This window comes from Pseudophryne corroboree, unplaced genomic scaffold, assembly GCF_028390025.1.
Source record: "Pseudophryne corroboree isolate aPseCor3 unplaced genomic scaffold, aPseCor3.hap2 scaffold_2993, whole genome shotgun sequence".
Taxonomy (NCBI): Eukaryota; Metazoa; Chordata; class Amphibia; order Anura; family Myobatrachidae; genus Pseudophryne; species Pseudophryne corroboree.
In genome coordinates, this window is record NW_026969666.1 from 1 (window position 1) to 22,154 (window position 22,154).

Sequence of the window (22,154 nt, forward strand, 5' to 3'; positions counted from 1 at the left end):
ACCTCAGCTGGCATGGAGAATTAGTGTTTCAACTATTTTAAAAGACATTACAAAACTCAAAAATAGGGAGAGAAACTTTATGTTTTCTATGAAAAGAGAATATTTTGAAGGAAAGCTTATAAAAACTTTCAATATATAATGATATGATCTTCCAGTGCCTTTATTCTGAAAAGTCATATGTGCTCATGGGGAATAAGCTCAAAAGGTAGAGCGCTCGCTTAGGATGCGAGAGGTAGCGAGATCGATGCTCGCATACTCCATATGTTTTTGTTTTGTCATTTTGCAATTCAAGTGCTTTTATTAGGCATTCGTAGTAGTTCCATAGAAAAATGTTTTTTTTTTTATGATTGCAGACACAGAAACCTCGGCTGGCATGGAGAATTAGTGTTTAAACTATTTTTAAAGACATTACAAAACTCAAAAATGGGAGAGAAACTTTATGTTTTCTATAAAAAGAGAATATTTTGAAGGAAAGCTTAAAAAAACTTTCAATATATAATGATATGATCTTCCAGTGCCTTTATTCAGAAAAGTCACATGTGCTCATGGGGAATTAGCTCAAATGGTAGAGCGCTCGCTTAGCATGCGAGAGGTAGGGAGATTGATGCTCGCATACTCCATATGTTTTTGTTTTGTCATTTTGCAATTCAAGTGCTTTTAATAGGCATTCGTAGTAGTTCCATAGAAAAATGGGTTGTTTTTTATGATTGCAGACACAGAAACCTCAGCTGGCATGGAGAATTAGTGTTTAAATATTTATAAAGACATTACAAAACTCAAAAATGGGAGAGAAACTTTATGTTTTCTATAAAAAGAGAATATTTTGAAGGAAAGCTTTTAAAAACTTTCAATATATAATGACATGATCTTCCAGTGCCTTTATTCTGAAAAGTCACATGTGCTTATGGGGAATTAGCTCAAATGGTAGAGCGCTCGCTTAGCATGCGAGAGGTAGCGAGATCGATGCTCGCATTCTCCATATGTTTTTGTTTTGTCATTTTACCATTCAAGTGCTTTTATTAGGCATTCGTAGTAGTTCCATAAAAAAATAGGTTGTTTTTTATGATTGCAGACATAGAAACCTCAGCTGGCATGGATAATTAGTGTTTAAACTATTTTTAAAGACATTACAAAACTCAAAAATGGGAGAGAAGCTTTATGTTTTCTATGAAAAGAGAATATTTTGAAGGAAAGCTTATAAAAACTTTCAATATATAATGATATGATCTTCCAGTGCCTTTATTCTGAAAAGTCACATGTGCTCATGGGGAATTAGCTCAAATGGTAGAGCGCTCGCTTAGCATGCGAGAGGTAGCGAGATTGATGCTCGCATTCTCCATATGTTTTTGTTTTGTCATTTTGCAATTCAAGTGCTTTTATTAATCATTCGTAGTAGTTCCATAAAAAAATGGGTTGTTTTTTTATGATTGCAGACATAGAAACCTCAGCTGGCATGGAGAATTAGTGTTTAAACTATTTTAAAAGACATTACAAAACTCAAAAATAGGGAGAGAAACTTTATGTTTTCTATGAAAAGAGAATATTTTGAAGGAAAGCTTATAAAAACTTTCAATATATAATGATATGATCTTCCAGTGCCTTTATTCTGAAAAGTCATATGTGCTCATGGGGAATAAGCTCAAAAGGTAGAGCGCTCGCTTAGGATGCGAGAGGTAGCGAGATCGATGCTCGCATACTCCATATGTTTTTGTTTTGTCATTTTGCAATTCAAGTGCTTTTATTAGGCATTCGTAGTAGTTCCATAGAAAAATGTTTTTTTTTTATGATTGCAGACACAGAAACCTCGGCTGGCATGGAGAATTAGTGTTTACATTATTTTTAAAGACATTACAAAACTCAAAAATGGGAGAGAAACTTTATGTTTTCTATGAAAAGAGAACATTTTGAAGGAAAGCTTATAAAAACTTTCAATATATAATGAAATGATCTTCCAGTGCCTTTATTCTGAAAGGTCACATGTGCTCATGGGGAATTAGCTCAAATGGTAGAGCGCTCGCTTAGCATGCGAGAGGTAGCGAGATCGATGCTCGCATTCTCCATATATTTTTGTTTTGTCATTTTGCAATTCAAGTGCTTTTATTAGGCATTCGTAGTAGTTCCATAAAAAAATAAGTTGTTTTTTATGATTGCAGACATAGAAACCTCAGCTGGCATGGATAATTAGTGTTTAAACTATTTTTAAAGACATTACAAAACTCAAAAATGGGAGAGAAACTTTATGTTTTCTATGAAAAGAGAACATTTTGAAGGAAAGCTTATAAAAACTTTCAATATATAATGATATGATCTTCCAGTGCCTTTATTCTGATAGGTCACATGTGCTCATGGGGAATTAGCTCAAATGGTAGAGCGCTCGCTTAGCATGCGAGAGGTAGCGACATCGATGCTCGCATTCTCCATATGTTTTTGTTTTGTCATTTTGCAATTCAAGTGCTTTTATTAGGCATTCGTAGTAGTTCCATAAAAAAATGGGTTGTTTTTTATGATTGCAGACATAGAAACCTCAGCTGGCATGGAGAATTAGTGTTTAAACTATTTTTAAAGACATTACAAAACTCAAAAATGGGAGAGAAACTTTATGTTTTCTATGAAAAGAGAATATTTTAAAGGAAAGCTTATAAAAACTTTCAATATATAATGATATGATCTTCCAGTGCCTTTATTCTGAAAAGTCACATGTGCTCATGGGGAATTAGCTCAAATAGTAGAGCGCTCGCTTAGCATGCGAGAGGTAGCGAGATCGATGCTCGCATTCTCCATATGTTTTTGTTTTGTCATTTTGCAATTCAAGTGCTTTTATTAGGCATTCGTAGTAGTTCCATAGAAAAATGTTTTTTTTTTATGATTGCAGACACAGAAACCTCATCTGGCATGGAGAATTAGTGTTTAAATATTTATAAAGACATTACAAAACTCAAAAATAGGGAGAGAAACTTTATGTTTTCTATGAAAAGAGAATATTTTGAAGGAAAGCTTATAAAAACTTTCAATATATAATGATATGATCTTCCAGTGCCTTTATTCTGAAAAGTCATATGTGCTCATGGGGAATAAGCTCAAAAGGTAGAGCGCTCGCTTAGGATGCGAGAGGTAGCGAGATCGATGCTCGCATACTCCATATGTTTTTGTTTTGTCATTTTGCAATTCAAGTGCTTTTATTAGGCATTCGTAGTAGTTCCATAGAAAAATGTTTTTTTTTTATGATTGCAGACACAGAAACCTCGGCTGGCATGGAGAATTAGTGTTTACATTATTTTTAAAGACATTACAAAACTCAAAAATGGGAGAGAAACTTTATGTTTTCTATGAAAAGAGAACATTTTGAAGGAAAGCTTATAAAAACTTTCAATATATAATGAAATGATCTTCCAGTGCCTTTATTCTGAAAGGTCACATGTGCTCATGGGGAATTAGCTCAAATGGTAGAGCGCTCGCTTAGCATGCGAGAGGTAGCGAGATTGATGCTCGCATTCTCCATATGTTTTTGTTTTGTCATTTTGCAAATCAAGTGCTTTTATTAGGCATTCGTAGTAGTTCCATAAAAAAATAAGTTGTTTTTTATGATTGCAGACATAGAAACCTCAGCTGGCATGGATAATTAGTGTTTAAACTATTTTTAAAGACATTACAAAACTCAAAAATGGGAGAGAAACTTTATGTTTTCTATGAAAAGAGAACATTTTGAAGGAAAGCTTATAAAAACTTTCAATATATAATGATATGATCTTCCAGTGCCTTTATTCTGATAGGTCACATGTGCTCATGGGGAATTAGCTCAAATGGTAGAGCGCTCGCTTAGCATGCGAGAGGTAGCGACATCGATGCTCGCATTCTCCATATGTTTTTGTTTTGTCATTTTGCAATTCAAGTGCTTTTATTAGGCATTCGTAGTAGTTCCATAAAAAAATGGGTTGTTTTTTATGATTGCAGACATAGAAACCTCAGCTGGCATGGAGAATTAGTGTTTAAACTATTTTTAAAGACATTACAAAACTCAAAAATGGGAGAGAAACTTTATGTTTTCTATGAAAAGAGAATATTTTAAAGGAAAGCTTATAAAAACTTTCAATATATAATGATATGATCTTCCAGTGCCTTTATTCTGAAAAGTCACATGTGCTCATGGGGAATTAGCTCAAATAGTAGAGCGCTCGCTTAGCATGCGAGAGGTAGCGAGATCGATGCTCGCATTCTCCATATGTTTTTGTTTTGTCATTTTGCAATTCAAGTGCTTTTATTAGGCATTCGTAGTAGTTCCATAAAAAAATGGGTTGTTTTTTATGATTGCAGACACAGAAACCTCATCTGGCATGGAGAATTAGTGTTTAAATATTTATAAAGACATTACAAAACTCAAAAATGGGAGAGAAACTTTTTGTTTTCTATGAAAAGAGAATATTTTGAAGGAAAGCTTATAAAAACTTTCAATATATAATGACATGATCTTCCAGTGCCTTTATTCTGAAATGTCACATGTGCTCATGGGGAATTAGCTCAAATGGTAGAGCGCTCGCTTAGCATGCGAGAGGTAGCGAGATCGATGCTCGCATTCTCCATATATTTTTGTTTTGTCATTTTGCAATTCAAGTGCTTTTATTAGTCATTCGTAGTAGTTCCATAGAAAAATGGGTTGTTTTTTATGATTGCAGACATAGAAACCTCAGCTGGCATGGAGAATTAGTGTTTAAATATTTGTAAAGACATTACAAAACTCAAAAATGGGAGAGAAACTTTATGTTTTCTATAAAAAGAGAATATTTTGAAGGAAAGCTTATAAAAACTTTCAATATATAATGACATGATCTTCCAGTGCCTTTATTCTGAAAAGTCACATGTGCTCATGGGGAATTAGCTCAAATGGTAGAGCGCTCGCTTAGCATGCGAGAGGTAGCGAGATCGATGCTCGCATTCTCCATATGTTTTTTTTTTTTCATTTTGCAATTCAAGTGCTTTTATTAGGCATTCGTAGTAGTTCCATAAAAAAATGGGTTGTTTTTTATGATTGCAGACACAGAAACCTCAGCTGGCATGGAGAATTCGTGTTTAAATATTTATAAAGACATTACAAAACTCAAAAATGGGAGAGAAACTTTATGTTTTCTATGAAAAGAGAATATTTTGAAGGAAAGCTTATAAAAACTTTCAATATATAATGACATGATCTTCCAGTGCCTTTATTCTGAAAAGTCACATGTGCTCATGGGGAATTAGCTCAAATGGTAGAGCGCTCGCTTAGCATGCGAGAGGTAGCGAGATCGATGTTCGCATTCTCCATATGTTTTTGTTTTGTCATTTTGCAATTCAAGTGCTTTTATTAGGCATTCGTAGTAGTTCCATAAAAAAAATGGGTTGTTTTTTATGATTGCAGACATAGAAACCTCAGCTGGCATGGAGAATTAGTGTTAAAACTATTTTTAAAGACATTACAAAACTCAAAAATGGGAGAGAAACTTTATGTTTTCTATGAAAAGAGAACATTTTGAAGGAAAGCTTATAAAAACTTTCAATATATAATGATATGATCTTCCAGTGCCTTTATTCTGAAAAGTCACATGTGCTCATGGGGAATTAGCTCAAATGGTAGAGCGCTCGCTTAGCATGCGAGAGGTAGCGAGATCGATGCTCGCATTCTCCATATGTTTTTGTTTTGTCATTTTGCAATTCAAGTGCTTTTATTAGGCATTCGTAGTAGTTCCATAGAAAAATGGGTTGTTTTTTATGATTGCAGACATAGAAACCTCAGCTGGCATGGAGAATTAGTGTTTAAATATTTGTAAAGACATTACAAAACTCAAAAATGGGAGAGAAACTTTATGTTTTCTATGAAAAGAGAATATTTTGAAGGAAAGCTTATATAAACTTTCAATGTATAATGATATGATCTTCCAGTGCCTTTATTCTGAAAAGTCACATGTTCTCATGGGGAATTAGCTCAAATGGTAGAGCACTCGCTTAGCATGTGAGAGGTAGCGAGATCAATGCTCGCATTCTCCATATGTTTTTGTTTTGTCATTTTGCAATTCAAGTGCTTTTATTAGGCATTCGTAGTAGTTCCATAGAAAAATGGGTTGTTTTTTATGATTGCAGACATAGAAACCTCAGCTGGCATGGAGAATTAGTGTTTAAATATTTGTAAAGACATTACAAAACTCAAAAATGGGAGAGAAACTTTATGTTTTCTATAAAAAGAGAATATTTTGAAGGAAAGCTTATAAAAACTTTCAATATATAATGACATGATCTTCCAGTGCCTTTATTCTGAAAAGTCACATGTGCTCATGGGGAATTAGCTCAAATGGTAGAGCGCTCGCTTAGCATGCGAGAGGTAGCGAGATCGATGTTCGCATTCTCCATATGTTTTTGTTTTGTCATTTTGCAATTCAAGTGCTTTTATTAGGCATTCGTAGTAGTTCCATAAAAAAAATGGGTTGTTTTTTATGATTGCAGACAAAGAAACCTCAGCTGGCATGGAGAATTAGTGTTAAAACTATTTTTAAAGACATTACAAAACTCAAAAATGGGAGAGAAACTTTATGTTTTCTATGAAAAGAGAACATTTTGAAGGAAAGCTTATAAAAACTTTCAATATATAATGATATGATCTTCCAGTGCCTTTATTCTGAAAAGTCACATGTGCTCATGGGGAATTAGCTCAAATGGTAGAGCGCTCGCTTAGCATGCGAGAGGTAGCGAGATCGATGCTCGCATTCTCCATATGTTTTTGTTTTGTCATTTTGCAATTCAAGTGCTTTTATTAGGCATTCGTAGTAGTTCCATAGAAAAATGGGTTGATTTTTATGATTGCAGACATAGAAACCTCAGCTGGCATGGAGAATTAGTGTTTAAATATTTGTAAAGACATTACAAAACTCAAAAATGGGAGAGAAACTTTATGTTTTCTATGAAAAGAGAATATTTTGAAGGAAAGCTTATATAAACTTTCAATGTATAATGATATGATCTTCCAGTGCCTTTATTCTGAAAAGTCACATGTTCTCATGGGGAATTAGCTCAAATGGTAGAGCGCTCGCTTAGCATGTGAGAGGTAGCGAGATCAATGCTCGCATTCTCCATATGTTTTTGTTTTGTCATTTTGCAATTCAAGTGCTTTTATTAGGCATTCGTAGTAGTTCCATAGAAAAATGGGTTGTTTTTTATGATTGCAGACATAGAAACCTCAGCTGGCATGGAGAATTAGTGTTTAAATATTTGTAAAGACATTACAAAACTCAAAAATGGGAGAGAAACTTTATGTTTTCTATAAAAAGAGAATATTTTGAAGGAAAGCTTATAAAAACTTTCAATATATAATGACATGATCTTCCAGTGCCTTTATTCTGAAAAGTCACATGTGCTCATGGGGAATTAGCTCAAATGGTAGAGCGCTCGCTTAGCATGCGAGAGATAGCGAGATCGATGCTCGCTTTCTCCATATGTTTTTGTTTTGTCATTTTGCAATTCAAGTGCTTTTATTAGGCATTCGTAGTAGTTCCATAAAAAAATGGGTTGTTTTTTATGATTGCAGACATAGAAACCTCAGTTGGCATGGAGAATTAGTGTTTAAACTATTTTAAAAGACATTACAAAACTCAAAAATAGGGAGAGAAACTTTATGTTTTCTATGAAAAGAGAATATTTTGAAGGAAAGCTTATAAAAACTTTCAATATATAATGATATGATCTTCCAGTGCCTTTATTCTGAAAAGTCATATGTGCTCATGGGAAATAAGCTCAAAAGGTAGAGCGCTCGCTTAGGATGCGAGAGGTAGCGAGATTGATGCTCGCATACTCCATATGTTTTTGTTTTGTCATTTTGCAATTCAAGTGCTTTTATTAGGCATTCGTAGTAGTTCCATAGAAAAATGTTTTGTTTTTTTTATGATTGCAGACACAGAAACCTCGGCTGGCATGGAGAATTAGTGTTTAAACTATTTTTAAAGACATTACAAAACTCAAAAATGGGAGAGAAACTTTATGTTTTCTATGAAAAGAGAACATTTTGAAGGAAAGCTTATAAAAACTTTCAATATATAATGATATGATCTTCCAGTGCCTTTATTCTGAAAAGTCACATGTGCTCATGGGGAATTAGCTCAAATAGTAGAGCGCTCGCTTAGCATGCGAGAGGTAGCGATATCGATGCTCGCATTCTCCATATGTTTTTGTTTTGTCATTTTGCAATTCAAGTGCTTTTATTAGGCATTCGTAGTAGTTCCATAAAAAAATGGGTTGTTTTTTATGATTGCAGACACAGAAACCTCAGCTGGCATGGAGAATTAGTGTTTAAATATTTATAAAGACATTACAAAACTCAAAAATGGGAGAGAAACTTTGTGTTTTCTATGAAAAGAGAATATTTTGAAGGAAAGCTTATAAAAACTTTCAATATATAATGACATGATCTTCCAGTGCCTTTATTCTGAAAAGTCACATGTGCTCATGGGGAATTAGCTCAAATGGTAGAGCGCTCGCTTAGCATGCGAAAGGTAGCGAGATCGATGCTCGCATTCTCCATATGTTTTTGTTTTGTCATTTTGCAATTCAAGTGCTTTTATTAGGCATTCGTAGTAGTTCCATAAAAAAAATGGGTTGTTTTTTATGATTGCAGACATAGAAACCTCAGCTGGCATGGAGAATTAGTGTTTAAACTATTTTTAAAGACATTACAAAACTCAAAAATGGGAGAGAAACTTTATGTTTTCTATAAAAAGAGAATATTTTGAAGGAAAGCTTATAAAAACTTTCAATATATAATGACATGATCTTCCAGTGCCTTTATTCTGAAAAGTCACATGTGCTCATGGGGAATTAGCTCAAATGGTAGAGCGCTCGCTTAGCATGCGAGAGATAGCGAGATCGATGCTCGCTTTCTCCATATGTTTTTGTTTTGTCATTTTGCAATTCAAGTGCTTTTATTAGGCATTCGTAGTAGTTCCATAAAAAAATGGGTTGTTTTTTATGATTGCAGACATAGAAACCTCAGTTGGCATGGAGAATTAGTGTTTAAACTATTTTAAAAGACATTACAAAACTCAAAAATAGGGAGAGAAACTTTATGTTTTCTATGAAAAGAGAATATTTTGAAGGAAAGCTTATAAAAACTTTCAATATATAATGATATGATCTTCCAGTGCCTTTATTCTGAAAAGTCATATGTGCTCATGGGAAATAAGCTCAAAAGGTAGAGCGCTCGCTTAGGATGCGAGAGGTAGCGAGATTGATGCTCGCATACTCCATATGTTTTTGTTTTGTCATTTTGCAATTCAAGTGCTTTTATTAGGCATTCGTAGTAGTTCCATAGAAAAATGTTTTGTTTTTTTTATGATTGCAGACACAGAAACCTCGGCTGGCATGGAGAATTAGTGTTTAAACTATTTTTAAAGACATTACAAAACTCAAAAATGGGAGAGAAACTTTATGTTTTCTATGAAAAGAGAACATTTTGAAGGAAAGCTTATAAAAACTTTCAATATATAATGATATGATCTTCCAGTGCCTTTATTCTGAAAAGTCACATGTGCTCATGGGGAATTAGCTCAAATAGTAGAGCGCTCGCTTAGCATGCGAGAGGTAGCGATATCGATGCTCGCATTCTCCATATGTTTTTGTTTTGTCATTTTGCAATTCAAGTGCTTTTATTAGGCATTCGTAGTAGTTCCATAAAAAAATGGGTTGTTTTTTATGATTGCAGACACAGAAACCTCAGCTGGCATGGAGAATTAGTGTTTAAATATTTATAAAGACATTACAAAACTCAAAAATGGGAGAGAAACTTTGTGTTTTCTATGAAAAGAGAATATTTTGAAGGAAAGCTTATAAAAACTTTCAATATATAATGACATGATCTTCCAGTGCCTTTATTCTGAAAAGTCACATGTGCTCATGGGGAATTAGCTCAAATGGTAGAGCGCTCGCTTAGCATGCGAAAGGTAGCGAGATTGATGCTCGCATTCTCCATATGTTTTTGTTTTGTCATTTTGCAATTCAAGTGCTTTTATTAGGCATTCGTAGTAGTTCCATAAAAAAAATGGGTTGTTTTTTATGATTGCAGACATAGAAACCTCAGCTGGCATGGAGAATTAGTGTTTAAACTATTTTTAAAGACATTACAAAACTCAAAAATGGGAGAGAAACTTTATGTTTTCTATGAAAAGAGAATATTTTGAAGGAAAGCTTAGAAAAACTTTCAATATATAATGATATGATCTTCCAGTGCCTTTATTCTGAAATGTCACATGTGCTCATGGGAAATTAGCTTAAATGGTAGAGCGCTCGCTTAGCATGCGAGAGGTAGCGAGATCGATGCTCGCATTCTCCATATATTTTGTTTTGTCATTTTGCAATTCAAGTGCTTTTATTAGGCATTCGTAGTAGTTCCATAGAAAAATGGGTTGTTTTTTATGATTGCAGACATAGAAACCTCAGCTGGCATGGAGAATTAGTGTTTAAATATTTGTAAAGACATTACAAAACTCAAAAATGGGAGAGAAACTTTATGTTTTCTATAAAAAGAGAATATTTTGAAGGAAAGCTTATATAAACTTTCAATGTATAATGATATGATCTTCCAGTGCCTTTATTCTGAAAAGTTACATGTGTTCATGGGGAATTAGCTCAAATGGTAGAGCGCTCGCTTAGCATGCGAGAGGTAGCGAGATCGATGCTCGCATTCTCCATATGTTTTTGTTTTGTCATTTTGCAAATCAAGTGCTTTTATTAGGCATTCGTAGTAGTTCCATAAAAAAATGGGTTGTTTTTTATGATTGCAGACATAGAAACCTCAGCTGGCATGGATAATTAGTGTTTAAATATTTGTAAAGACATTACAAAACTCAAAAATGGGAGAGAAACTTTATGTTTTCTATAAAAAGAGAATATTTTGAAGACAAGCTTATATAAACTTTCAATGTATAATGATATGATCTTCCAGTGCCTTTATTCTGAAAAGTCACATGTGCTCATGGGGAATTAGCTCAAATGGTAGAGCGCTCGCTTAGCATGCGAGAGGTAGCGAGATCGATGCTCGCATTCTCCATATATTTTTGTTTTGTCATTTTGCAATTCAAGTGCTTTTATTAGGCATTCGTAGTAGTTCCATAGAAAATGGGTTGTTTTTTATGATTGCAGACATAGAAACCTCAGCTGGCATGGAGAATTAGTGTTTAAATATTTGTAAAGACATTACAAAACTCAAAAATGGGAGAGAAACTTTATGTTTTCTATAAAAAGAGAATATTTTGAAGGAAAGCTTATAAAAACTTTCAATATATAATGACATGATCTTCCAGTGCCTTTATTCTGAAAAGTCACATGTGCTCATGGGGAATTAGCTCAAATGGTAGAGCGCTCGCTTAGCATGCGAGAGATAGCGAGATCGATGCTCGCATTCTCCATATGTTTTTGTTTTGTCATTTTGCAATTCAAGTGCTTTTATTAGGCATTCGTAGTAGTTCCATAAAAAATGGGTTGTTTTTTTATGATTGCAGACATAGAAACCTCAGCTGGCATGGAGAATTAGTGTTTAAACTATTTTTAAAGACATTACAAAACTCAAAAATGGGAGAGAAACTTTATGTTTTCTATGAAAAGAGAATATTTTAAAGGAAAGCTTATAAAAACTTTCAATATATAATGATATGATCTTCCAGTGCCTTTATTCTGAAAAGTCACATGTGCTCATGGGGAATTAGCTCAAATAGTAGAGCGCTCGCTTAGCATGCGAGAGGTAGCAAGATCGATGCTCGCATTCTCCATATGTTTTTGTTTTGTCATTTTGCAATTCAAGTGCTTTTATTAGGCATTCGTAGTAGTTCCATAAAAAAATGAGTTGTTTTTTATGATTGCAGACACAGAAACCTTAGCTGGCATGGAGAATTAGTGTTTAAATATTTATAAAGACATTACAAAACTCAAAAATAGGAGAGAAACTTTATGTTTTCTATGAAAAGAGAATATTTTGAAGGAAAGCTTATAAAAACTTTCAATGTATAATGATATGATCTTCCAGTGCCTTTATTCTGAAAAGTCACATGTTCTCATGGGGAATTAGCTCAAATGGTAGAGCGCTCGCTTAGCATGTGAGAGGTAGCGAGATCAATGCTCGCATTCTCCATATGTTTTTGTTTTGTCATTTTGCAATTCAAGTGCTTTTATTAGGCATTCGTAGTAGTTCCATAGAAAAATGGGTTGTTTTTTATGATTGCAGACATAGAAACCTCAGCTGGCATGGAGAATTAGTGTTTAAATATTTGTAAAGACATTACAAAACTCAAAAATGGGAGAGAAACTTTATGTTTTCTATAAAAAGAGAATATTTTGAAGGAAAGCTTATAAAAACTTTCAATATATAATGACATGATCTTCCAGTGCCTTTATTCTGAAAAGTCACATGTGCTCATGGGGAATTAGCTCAAATGGTAGAGCGCTCGCTTAGCATGCGAGAGATAGCGAGATCGATGCTCGCTTTCTCCATATGTTTTTGTTTTGTCATTTTGCAATTCAAGTGCTTTTATTAGGCATTCGTAGTAGTTCCATAAAAAAATGGGTTGTTTTTTATGATTGCAGACATAGAAACCTCAGTTGGCATGGAGAATTAGTGTTTAAACTATTTTAAAAGACATTACAAAACTCAAAAATAGGGAGAGAAACTTTATGTTTTCTATGAAAAGAGAATATTTTGAAGGAAAGCTTATAAAAACTTTCAATATATAATGATATGATCTTCCAGTGCCTTTATTCTGAAAAGTCATATGTGCTCATGGGAAATAAGCTCAAAAGGTAGAGCGCTCGCTTAGGATGCGAGAGGTAGCGAGATTGATGCTCGCATACTCCATATGTTTTTGTTTTGTCATTTTGCAATTCAAGTGCTTTTATTAGGCATTCGTAGTAGTTCCATAGAAAAATGTTTTTTTTTTTTTTATGATTGCAGACACAGAAACCTCGGCTGGCATGGAGAATTAGTGTTTAAACTATTTTTAAAGACATTACAAAACTCAAAAATGGGAGAGAAACTTTATGTTTTCTATGAAAAGAGAACATTTTGAAGGAAAGCTTATAAAAACTTTCAATATATAATGATATGATCTTCCAGTGCCTTTATTCTGAAAAGTCACATGTGCTCATGGGGAATTAGCTCAAATAGTAGAGCGCTCGCTTAGCATGCGAGAGGTAGCGATATCGATGCTCGCATTCTCCATATGTTTTTGTTTTGTCATTTTGCAATTCAAGTGCTTTTATTAGGCATTCGTAGTAGTTCCATAAAAAAATGGGTTGTTTTTTATGATTGCAGACACAGAAACCTCAGCTGGCATGGAGAATTAGTGTTTAAATATTTATAAAGACATTACAAAACTCAAAAATGGGAGAGAAACTTTGTGTTTTCTATGAAAAGAGAATATTTTGAAGGAAAGCTTATAAAAACTTTCAATATATAATGACATGATCTTCCAGTGCCTTTATTCTGAAAAGTCACATGTGCTCATGGGGAATTAGCTCAAATGGTAGAGCGCTCGCTTAGCATGCGAAAGGTAGCGAGATCGATGCTCGCATTCTCCATATGTTTTTGTTTTGTCATTTTGCAATTCAAGTGCTTTTATTAGGCATTCGTAGTAGTTCCATAAAAAAAATGGGTTGTTTTTTATGATTGCAGACATAGAAACCTCAGCTGGCATGGAGAATTAGTGTTTAAACTATTTTTAAAGACATTACAAAACTCAAAAATGGGAGAGAAACTTTATGTTTTCTATGAAAAGAGAATATTTTGAAGGAAAGCTTAGAAAAACTTTCAATATATAATGATATGATCTTCCAGTGCCTTTATTCTGAAATGTCACATGTGCTCATGGGAAATTAGCTTAAATGGTAGAGCGCTCGCTTAGCATGCGAGAGGTAGCGAGATCGATGCTCGCATTCTCCATATATTTTTGTTTTGTCATTTTGCAATTCAAGTGCTTTTATTAGGCATTCGTAGTAGTTCCATAGAAAAATGGGTTGTTTTTTATGATTGCAGACATAGAAACCTCAGCTGGCATGGAGAATTAGTGTTTAAATATTTGTAAAGACATTACAAAACTCAAAAATGGGAGAGAAACTTTATGTTTTCTATAAAAAGAGAATATTTTGAAGGAAAGCTTATATAAACTTTCAATGTATAATGATATGATCTTCCAGTGCCTTTATTCTGAAAAGTTACATGTGCTCATGGGGAATTAGCTCAAATGGTAGAGCGCTCGCTTAGCATGCGAGAGGTAGCGAGATCGATGCTCGCATTCTCCATATGTTTTTGTTTTGTCATTTTGCAAATCAAGTGCTTTTATTAGGCATTCGTAGTAGTTCCATAAAAAAATGGGTTGTTTTTTATGATTGCAGACATAGAAACCTCAGCTGGCATGGATAATTAGTGTTTAAATATTTGTAAAGACATTACAAAACTCAAAAATGGGAGAGAAACTTTATGTTTTCTATAAAAAGAGAATATTTTGAAGGAAAGCTTATATAAACTTTCAATGTATAATGATATGATCTTCCAGTGCCTTTATTCTGAAAAGTCACATGTGCTCATGGGGAATTAGCTCAAATGGTAGAGCGCTCGCTTAGCATGCGAGAGGTAGCGAGATCGATGCTCGCATTCTCCATATATTTTTGTTTTGTCATTTTGCAATTCAAGTGCTTTTATTAGGCATTCGTAGTAGTTCCATAGAAAATGGGTTGTTTTTTATGATTGCAGACATAGAAACCTCAGCTGGCATGGAGAATTAGTGTTTAAATATTTGTAAAGACATTACAAAACTCAAAAATGGGAGAGAAACTTTATGTTTTCTATAAAAAGAGAATATTTTGAAGGAAAGCTTATAAAAACTTTCAATATATAATGACATGATCTTCCAGTGCCTTTATTCTGAAAAGTCACATGTGCTCATGGGGAATTAGCTCAAATGGTAGAGCGCTCGCTTAGCATGCGAGAGATAGCGAGATCGATGCTCGCATTCTCCATATGTTTTTGTTTTGTCATTTTGCAATTCAAGTGCTTTTATTAGGCATTCGTAGTAGTTCCATAAAAAATGGGTTGTTTTTTTATGATTGCAGACATAGAAACCTCAGCTGGCATGGAGAATTAGTGTTTAAACTATTTTTAAAGACATTACAAAACTCAAAAATGGGAGAGAAACTTTATGTTTTCTATGAAAAGAGAATATTTTAAAGGAAAGCTTATAAAAACTTTCAATATATAATGATATGATCTTCCAGTGCCTTTATTCTGAAAAGTCACATGTGCTCATGGGGAATTAGCTCAAATAGTAGAGCGCTCGCTTAGCATGCGAGAGGTAGCAAGATCGATGCTCGCATTCTCCATATGTTTTTGTTTTGTCATTTTGCAATTCAAGTGCTTTTATTAGGCATTCGTAGTAGTTCCATAAAAAAATGAGTTGTTTTTTATGATTGCAGACACAGAAACCTTAGCTGGCATGGAGAATTAGTGTTTAAATATTTATAAAGACATTACAAAACTCAAAAATAGGAGAGAAACTTTATGTTTTCTATGAAAAGAGAATATTTTGAAGGAAAGCTTATAAAAACTTTCAATATATAATGACATGATCTTCCAGTGCCTTTATTCTGAAAAGTCACATGTGCTCATGGGGAATTAGCTCAAATGGTAGAGCGCTCGCTTAGCATGCGAGAGGTAGCGAGATCGATGTTCGCGTTCTCCATATGTTTTTGTTTTGTCATTTTGCAATTCAAGTGCTTTTATTAGGCATTCGTAGTAGTTCCATAAAAAAAATGGGTTGTTTTTTATGATTGCAGACATAGAAACCTCAGCTGGCATGGAGAAATAGTGTTTAAATATTTGTAAAGACATTACAAAACTCAAAAATGGGAGAGAAACTTTATGTTTTCTATAAAAAGAGAATATTTTGAAGGAAAGCTTATAAAAACTTTCAATATATAATGACATGATCTTCCAGTGCCTTTATTCTGAAAGGTCACATGTGCTCATGGGGAATTAGCTCAAATGGTAGAGCGCTCACTTAGCATGCGAGAGGTAGCGAGATCGATGCTCGCATTCTCCATATGTTTTTGTTTTGTCATTTTGCAAATCAAGTGCTTTTATTAGGCATTCGTAGCAGTTCCATAAAAAAATGGGTTGTTTTTTATGATTGCAGACACAGAAACCTCAGCTGGCATGGAGAATTAGTGTTTAAACTATTTATAAAGACATTACAAAACTCAAAAATAGGAGAGAAACTTTATGTTTTCTATAAAAAGAGAATATTTTGAACGAAAGCTTATAAAAACTTTCAATGTATAATGATATGATCTTCCAGTGCCTTTATTCTGAAAAGTCACATGTGCTCATGGGGAATTAGCTCAAATGGTAGAGAGCTTGCTTAGCATGCGAGAGGTAGCGAGATCGATGCTCGCATTCTCCATATGTTTTTGTTTTGTCATTTTGCAATTCAAGTGCTTTTATTAGGAATTCGTAGTAGTTCCATAAAAAAATGTGTTGTTTTTTATGATTGCAGACATAGAAACCTCAGCTGGCATGGAGAATTAGTGTTTAAACTATTTATAAAGACATTACAAAACTCAAAAATGGGAGAGAAACTTTATGTTTTCTATAAAAAGAGAATATTTTGAAGGAAAGCTTATAAAAACTTTCAATGTATAATGATATGATCTTCCAGTGCCTTTATTCTGAAAAGTCACATGTGCTCATGGGGGATTAGCTCAAATAGTAGAGCGCTCGCTTAGCATGCGAGAAGTAGCGAGATCGATGCTCGCATTCTCCATATGTTTTTGTTTTGTCATTTTGCAATTCAAGTGCTTTTATTAGGCATTCGTAGTAGTTCCATAGAAAAATGCATTGTTTTTTATGATTGCAGACATAGAAACCTCAGCTGGCATGGAGAATTAGTGTTTAAATATTTGTAAAGACATTACAAAACTCAAAAATGGGAGAGAAACTTTATGTTTTCTATAAAAAGAGAATATTTTGAAGGAAAGCTTATAAAAACTTTCAATGTATAATGATATGATCTTCCAGTGCCTTTATTCTGAAATGTCACATGTGCTCATGGGGAATTAGCTCAAATGGTAGAGCGCTCGCTTAGCATGCGAGAGGTAGCGAGATCGATGCTCGCATTCTCCATATATTTTTGTTTTGTCATTTTGCAATTCAAGTGCTTTTATTAGTCATTCGTAGTAGTTCCATAGAAAAATGGGTTGTTTTTTATGATTGCAGACATAGAAACCTCAGCTGGCATGGAGAATTAGTGTTTAAATATTTGTAAAGACATTACAAAACTCAAAAATGGGAGAGAAACTTTATGTTTTCTATAAAAAGAGAATATTTTGAAGGAAAGCTTATAAAAACTTTCAATATATAATGACATGATCTTCCAGTGCCTTTATTCTGAAAAGTCACATGTGCTCATGGGGAATTAGCTCAAATGGTAGAGCGCTCGCTTAGCATGCGAGAGGTAGCGAGATCGATGCTCGCATTCTCCATATGTTTTTTTTTTTTCATTTTGCAATTCAAGTGCTTTTATTAGGCATTCGTAGTAGTTCCATAAAAAAATGGGTTGTTTTTTATGATTGCAGACACAGAAACCTCAGCTGGCATGGAGAATTCGTGTTTAAATATTTATAAAGACATTACAAAACTCAAAAATGGGAGAGAAACTTTATGTTTTCTATGAAAAGAGAATATTTTGAAGGAAAGCTTATAAAAACTTTCAATATATAATGACATGATCTTCCAGTGCCTTTATTCTGAAAAGTCACATGTGCTCATGGGGAATTAGCTCAAATGGTAGAGCGCTCGCTTAGCATGCGAGAGGTAGCGAGATCGATGTTCGCATTCTCCATATGTTTTTGTTTTGTCATTTTGCAATTCAAGTGCTTTTATTAGGCATTCGTAGTAGTTCCATAAAAAAAATGGGTTGTTTTTTATGATTGCAGACATAGAAACCTCAGCTGGCATGGAGAATTAGTGTTAAAACTATTTTTAAAGACATTACAAAACTCAAAAATGGGAGAGAAACTTTATGTTTTCTATGAAAAGAGAACATTTTGAAGGAAAGCTTATAAAAACTTTCAATATATAATGATATGATCTTCCAGTGCCTTTATTCTGAAAAGTCACATGTGCTCATGGGGAATTAGCTCAAATGGTAGAGCGCTCGCTTAGCATGCGAGAGGTAGCGAGATCGATGCTCGCATTCTCCATATGTTTTTGTTTTGTCATTTTGCAATTCAAGTGCTTTTATTAGGCATTCGTAGTAGTTCCATAGAAAAATGGGTTGTTTTTTATGATTGCAGACATAGAAACCTCAGCTGGCATGGAGAATTAGTGTTTAAATATTTGTAAAGACATTACAAAACTCAAAAATGGGAGAGAAACTTTATGTTTTCTATGAAAAGAGAATATTTTGAAGGAAAGCTTATATAAACTTTCAATGTATAATGATATGATCTTCCAGTGCCTTTATTCTGAAAAGTCACATGTTCTCATGGGGAATTAGCTCAAATGGTAGAGCACTCGCTTAGCATGTGAGAGGTAGCGAGATCAATGCTCGCATTCTCCATATGTTTTTGTTTTGTCATTTTGCAATTCAAGTGCTTTTATTAGGCATTCGTAGTAGTTCCATAGAAAAATGGGTTGTTTTTTATGATTGCAGACATAGAAACCTCAGCTGGCATGGAGAATTAGTGTTTAAATATTTGTAAAGACATTACAAAACTCAAAAATGGGAGAGAAACTTTATGTTTTCTATAAAAAGAGAATATTTTGAAGGAAAGCTTATAAAAACTTTCAATATATAATGACATGATCTTCCAGTGCCTTTATTCTGAAAAGTCACATGTGCTCATGGGGAATTAGCTCAAATGGTAGAGCGCTCGCTTAGCATGCGAGAGGTAGCGAGATCGATGTTCGCATTCTCCATATGTTTTTGTTTTGTCATTTTGCAATTCAAGTGCTTTTATTAGGCATTCGTAGTAGTTCCATAAAAAAAATGGGTTGTTTTTTATGATTGCAGACAAAGAAACCTCAGCTGGCATGGAGAATTAGTGTTAAAACTATTTTTAAAGACATTACAAAACTCAAAAATGGGAGAGAAACTTTATGTTTTCTATGAAAAGAGAACATTTTGAAGGAAAGCTTATAAAAACTTTCAATATATAATGATATGATCTTCCAGTGCCTTTATTCTGAAAAGTCACATGTGCTCATGGGGAATTAGCTCAAATGGTAGAGCGCTCGCTTAGCATGCGAGAGGTAGCGAGATCGATGCTCGCATTCTCCATATGTTTTTGTTTTGTCATTTTGCAATTCAAGTGCTTTTATTAGGCATTCGTAGTAGTTCCATAGAAAAATGGGTTGTTTTTTATGATTGCAGACATAGAAACCTCAGCTGGCATGGAGAATTAGTGTTTAAATATTTGTAAAGACATTACAAAACTCAAAAATGGGAGAGAAACTTTATGTTTTCTATGAAAAGAGAATATTTTGAAGGAAAGCTTATATAAACTTTCAATGTATAATGATATGATCTTCCAGTGCCTTTATTCTGAAAAGTCACATGTTCTCATGGGGAATTAGCTCAAATGGTAGAGCGCTCGCTTAGCATGTGAGAGGTAGCGAGATCAATGCTCGCATTCTCCATATGTTTTTGTTTTGTCATTTTGCAATTCAAGTGCTTTTATTAGGCATTCGTAGTAGTTCCATAGAAAAATGGGTTGTTTTTTATGATTGCAGACATAGAAACCTCAGCTGGCATGGAGAATTAGTGTTTAAATATTTGTAAAGACATTACAAAACTCAAAAATGGGAGAGAAACTTTATGTTTTCTATAAAAAGAGAATATTTTGAAGGAAAGCTTATAAAAACTTTCAATATATAATGACATGATCTTCCAGTGCCTTTATTCTGAAAAGTCACATGTGCTCATGGGGAATTAGCTCAAATGGTAGAGCGCTCGCTTAGCATGCGAGAGATAGCGAGATCGATGCTCGCTTTCTCCATATGTTTTTGTTTTGTCATTTTGCAATTCAAGTGCTTTTATTAGGCATTCGTAGTAGTTCCATAAAAAAATGGGTTGTTTTTTATGATTGCAGACATAGAAACCTCAGTTGGCATGGAGAATTAGTGTTTAAACTATTTTAAAAGACATTACAAAACTCAAAAATAGGGAGAGAAACTTTATGTTTTCTATGAAAAGAGAATATTTTGAAGGAAAGCTTATAAAAACTTTCAATATATAATGATATGATCTTCCAGTGCCTTTATTCTGAAAAGTCATATGTGCTCATGGGAAATAAGCTCAAAAGGTAGAGCGCTCGCTTAGGATGCGAGAGGTAGCGAGATTGATGCTCGCATACTCCATATGTTTTTGTTTTGTCATTTTGCAATTCAAGTGCTTTTATTAGGCATTCGTAGTAGTTCCATAGAAAAATGTTTTGTTTTTTTTATGATTGCAGACACAGAAACCTCGGCTGGCATGGAGAATTAGTGTTTAAACTATTTTTAAAGACATTACAAAACTCAAAAATGGGAGAGAAACTTTATGTTTTCTATGAAAAGAGAACATTTTGAAGGAAAGCTTATAAAAACTTTCAATATATAATGATATGATCTTCCAGTGCCTTTATTCTGAAAAGTCACATGTGCTCATGGGGAATTAGCTCAAATAGTAGAGCGCTCGCTTAGCATGCGAGAGGTAGCGATATCGATGCTCGCATTCTCCATATGTTTTTGTTTTGTCATTTTGCAATTCAAGTGCTTTTATTAGGCATTCGTAGTAGTTCCATAAAAAAATGGGTTGTTTTTTATGATTGCAGACACAGAAACCTCAGCTGGCATGGAGAATTAGTGTTTAAATATTTATAAAGACATTACAAAACTCAAAAATGGGAGAGAAACTTTGTGTTTTCTATGAAAAGAGAATATTTTGAAGGAAAGCTTATAAAAACTTTCAATATATAATGACATGATCTTCCAGTGCCTTTATTCTGAAAAGTCACATGTGCTCATGGGGAATTAGCTCAAATGGTAGAGCGCTCGCTTAGCATGCGAAAGGTAGCGAGATCGATGCTCGCATTCTCCATATGTTTTTGTTTTGTCATTTTGCAATTCAAGTGCTTTTATTAGGCATTCGTAGTAGTTCCATAAAAAAAATGGGTTGTTTTTTATGATTGCAGACATAGAAACCTCAGCTGGCATGGAGAATTAGTGTTTAAACTATTTTTAAAGACATTACAAAACTCAAAAATGGGAGAGAAACTTTATGTTTTCTATAAAAAGAGAATATTTTGAAGGAAAGCTTATAAAAACTTTCAATATATAATGACATGATCTTCCAGTGCCTTTATTCTGAAAAGTCACATGTGCTCATGGGGAATTAGCTCAAATGGTAGAGCGCTCGCTTAGCATGCGAGAGATAGCGAGATCGATGCTCGCTTTCTCCATATGTTTTTGTTTTGTCATTTTGCAATTCAAGTGCTTTTATTAGGCATTCGTAGTAGTTCCATAAAAAAATGGGTTGTTTTTTATGATTGCAGACATAGAAACCTCAGTTGGCATGGAGAATTAGTGTTTAAACTATTTTAAAAGACATTACAAAACTCAAAAATAGGGAGAGAAACTTTATGTTTTCTATGAAAAGAGAATATTTTGAAGGAAAGCTTATAAAAACTTTCAATATATAATGATATGATCTTCCAGTGCCTTTATTCTGAAAAGTCATATGTGCTCATGGGAAATAAGCTCAAAAGGTAGAGCGCTCGCTTAGGATGCGAGAGGTAGCGAGATTGATGCTCGCATACTCCATATGTTTTTGTTTTGTCATTTTGCAATTCAAGTGCTTTTATTAGGCATTCGTAGTAGTTCCATAGAAAAATGTTTTGTTTTTTTTATGATTGCAGACACAGAAACCTCGGCTGGCATGGAGAATTAGTGTTTAAACTATTTTTAAAGACATTACAAAACTCAAAAATGGGAGAGAAACTTTATGTTTTCTATGAAAAGAGAACATTTTGAAGGAAAGCTTATAAAAACTTTCAATATATAATGATATGATCTTCCAGTGCCTTTATTCTGAAAAGTCACATGTGCTCATGGGGAATTAGCTCAA

The 22,154-nt window shown here is 33.9% G+C and overlaps 14 non-coding genes across 14 annotated transcripts; all 14 read left to right on the forward strand.

The window, feature by feature from the left end:
• Nucleotides 1–906: 906 nt before the first annotated feature.
• Nucleotides 907–979, forward strand: TRNAA-AGC (transfer RNA alanine (anticodon AGC)). The gene has a single exon. It is a non-coding gene; the product is annotated as a tRNA-Ala (tRNA).
• Nucleotides 980–1,987: 1,008 nt separating this feature from the next.
• Nucleotides 1,988–2,060, forward strand: TRNAA-AGC (transfer RNA alanine (anticodon AGC)). Its single transcript has one exon. It is a non-coding gene; the product is annotated as a tRNA-Ala (tRNA).
• Nucleotides 2,061–4,504: 2,444 nt separating this feature from the next.
• Nucleotides 4,505–4,577, forward strand: TRNAA-AGC (transfer RNA alanine (anticodon AGC)). The gene has a single exon. It is a non-coding gene; the product is annotated as a tRNA-Ala (tRNA).
• A 286-nt stretch (nt 4,578–4,863) lies between these two features.
• TRNAA-AGC (transfer RNA alanine (anticodon AGC)) lies at nt 4,864–4,936 on the forward strand. The gene has a single exon. It is a non-coding gene; the product is annotated as a tRNA-Ala (tRNA).
• A 647-nt stretch (nt 4,937–5,583) lies between these two features.
• On the forward strand, nt 5,584–5,656 carry TRNAA-AGC (transfer RNA alanine (anticodon AGC)). Its single transcript has one exon. It is a non-coding gene; the product is annotated as a tRNA-Ala (tRNA).
• A 1,006-nt stretch (nt 5,657–6,662) lies between these two features.
• TRNAA-AGC (transfer RNA alanine (anticodon AGC)) lies at nt 6,663–6,735 on the forward strand. The gene has a single exon. It is a non-coding gene; the product is annotated as a tRNA-Ala (tRNA).
• A 3,889-nt stretch (nt 6,736–10,624) lies between these two features.
• On the forward strand, nt 10,625–10,697 carry TRNAA-AGC (transfer RNA alanine (anticodon AGC)). Its single transcript has one exon. It is a non-coding gene; the product is annotated as a tRNA-Ala (tRNA).
• Nucleotides 10,698–10,983: 286 nt separating this feature from the next.
• Nucleotides 10,984–11,056, forward strand: TRNAA-AGC (transfer RNA alanine (anticodon AGC)). The gene has a single exon. It is a non-coding gene; the product is annotated as a tRNA-Ala (tRNA).
• A 3,166-nt stretch (nt 11,057–14,222) lies between these two features.
• On the forward strand, nt 14,223–14,295 carry TRNAA-AGC (transfer RNA alanine (anticodon AGC)). The gene has a single exon. It is a non-coding gene; the product is annotated as a tRNA-Ala (tRNA).
• Nucleotides 14,296–14,581: 286 nt separating this feature from the next.
• On the forward strand, nt 14,582–14,654 carry TRNAA-AGC (transfer RNA alanine (anticodon AGC)). The gene has a single exon. It is a non-coding gene; the product is annotated as a tRNA-Ala (tRNA).
• Nucleotides 14,655–17,097: 2,443 nt separating this feature from the next.
• Nucleotides 17,098–17,170, forward strand: TRNAA-AGC (transfer RNA alanine (anticodon AGC)). Its single transcript has one exon. It is a non-coding gene; the product is annotated as a tRNA-Ala (tRNA).
• A 286-nt stretch (nt 17,171–17,456) lies between these two features.
• On the forward strand, nt 17,457–17,529 carry TRNAA-AGC (transfer RNA alanine (anticodon AGC)). Its single transcript has one exon. It is a non-coding gene; the product is annotated as a tRNA-Ala (tRNA).
• Nucleotides 17,530–18,176: 647 nt separating this feature from the next.
• Nucleotides 18,177–18,249, forward strand: TRNAA-AGC (transfer RNA alanine (anticodon AGC)). The gene has a single exon. It is a non-coding gene; the product is annotated as a tRNA-Ala (tRNA).
• Nucleotides 18,250–19,255: 1,006 nt separating this feature from the next.
• TRNAA-AGC (transfer RNA alanine (anticodon AGC)) lies at nt 19,256–19,328 on the forward strand. Its single transcript has one exon. It is a non-coding gene; the product is annotated as a tRNA-Ala (tRNA).
• Nucleotides 19,329–22,154: the final 2,826 nt, after the last annotated feature.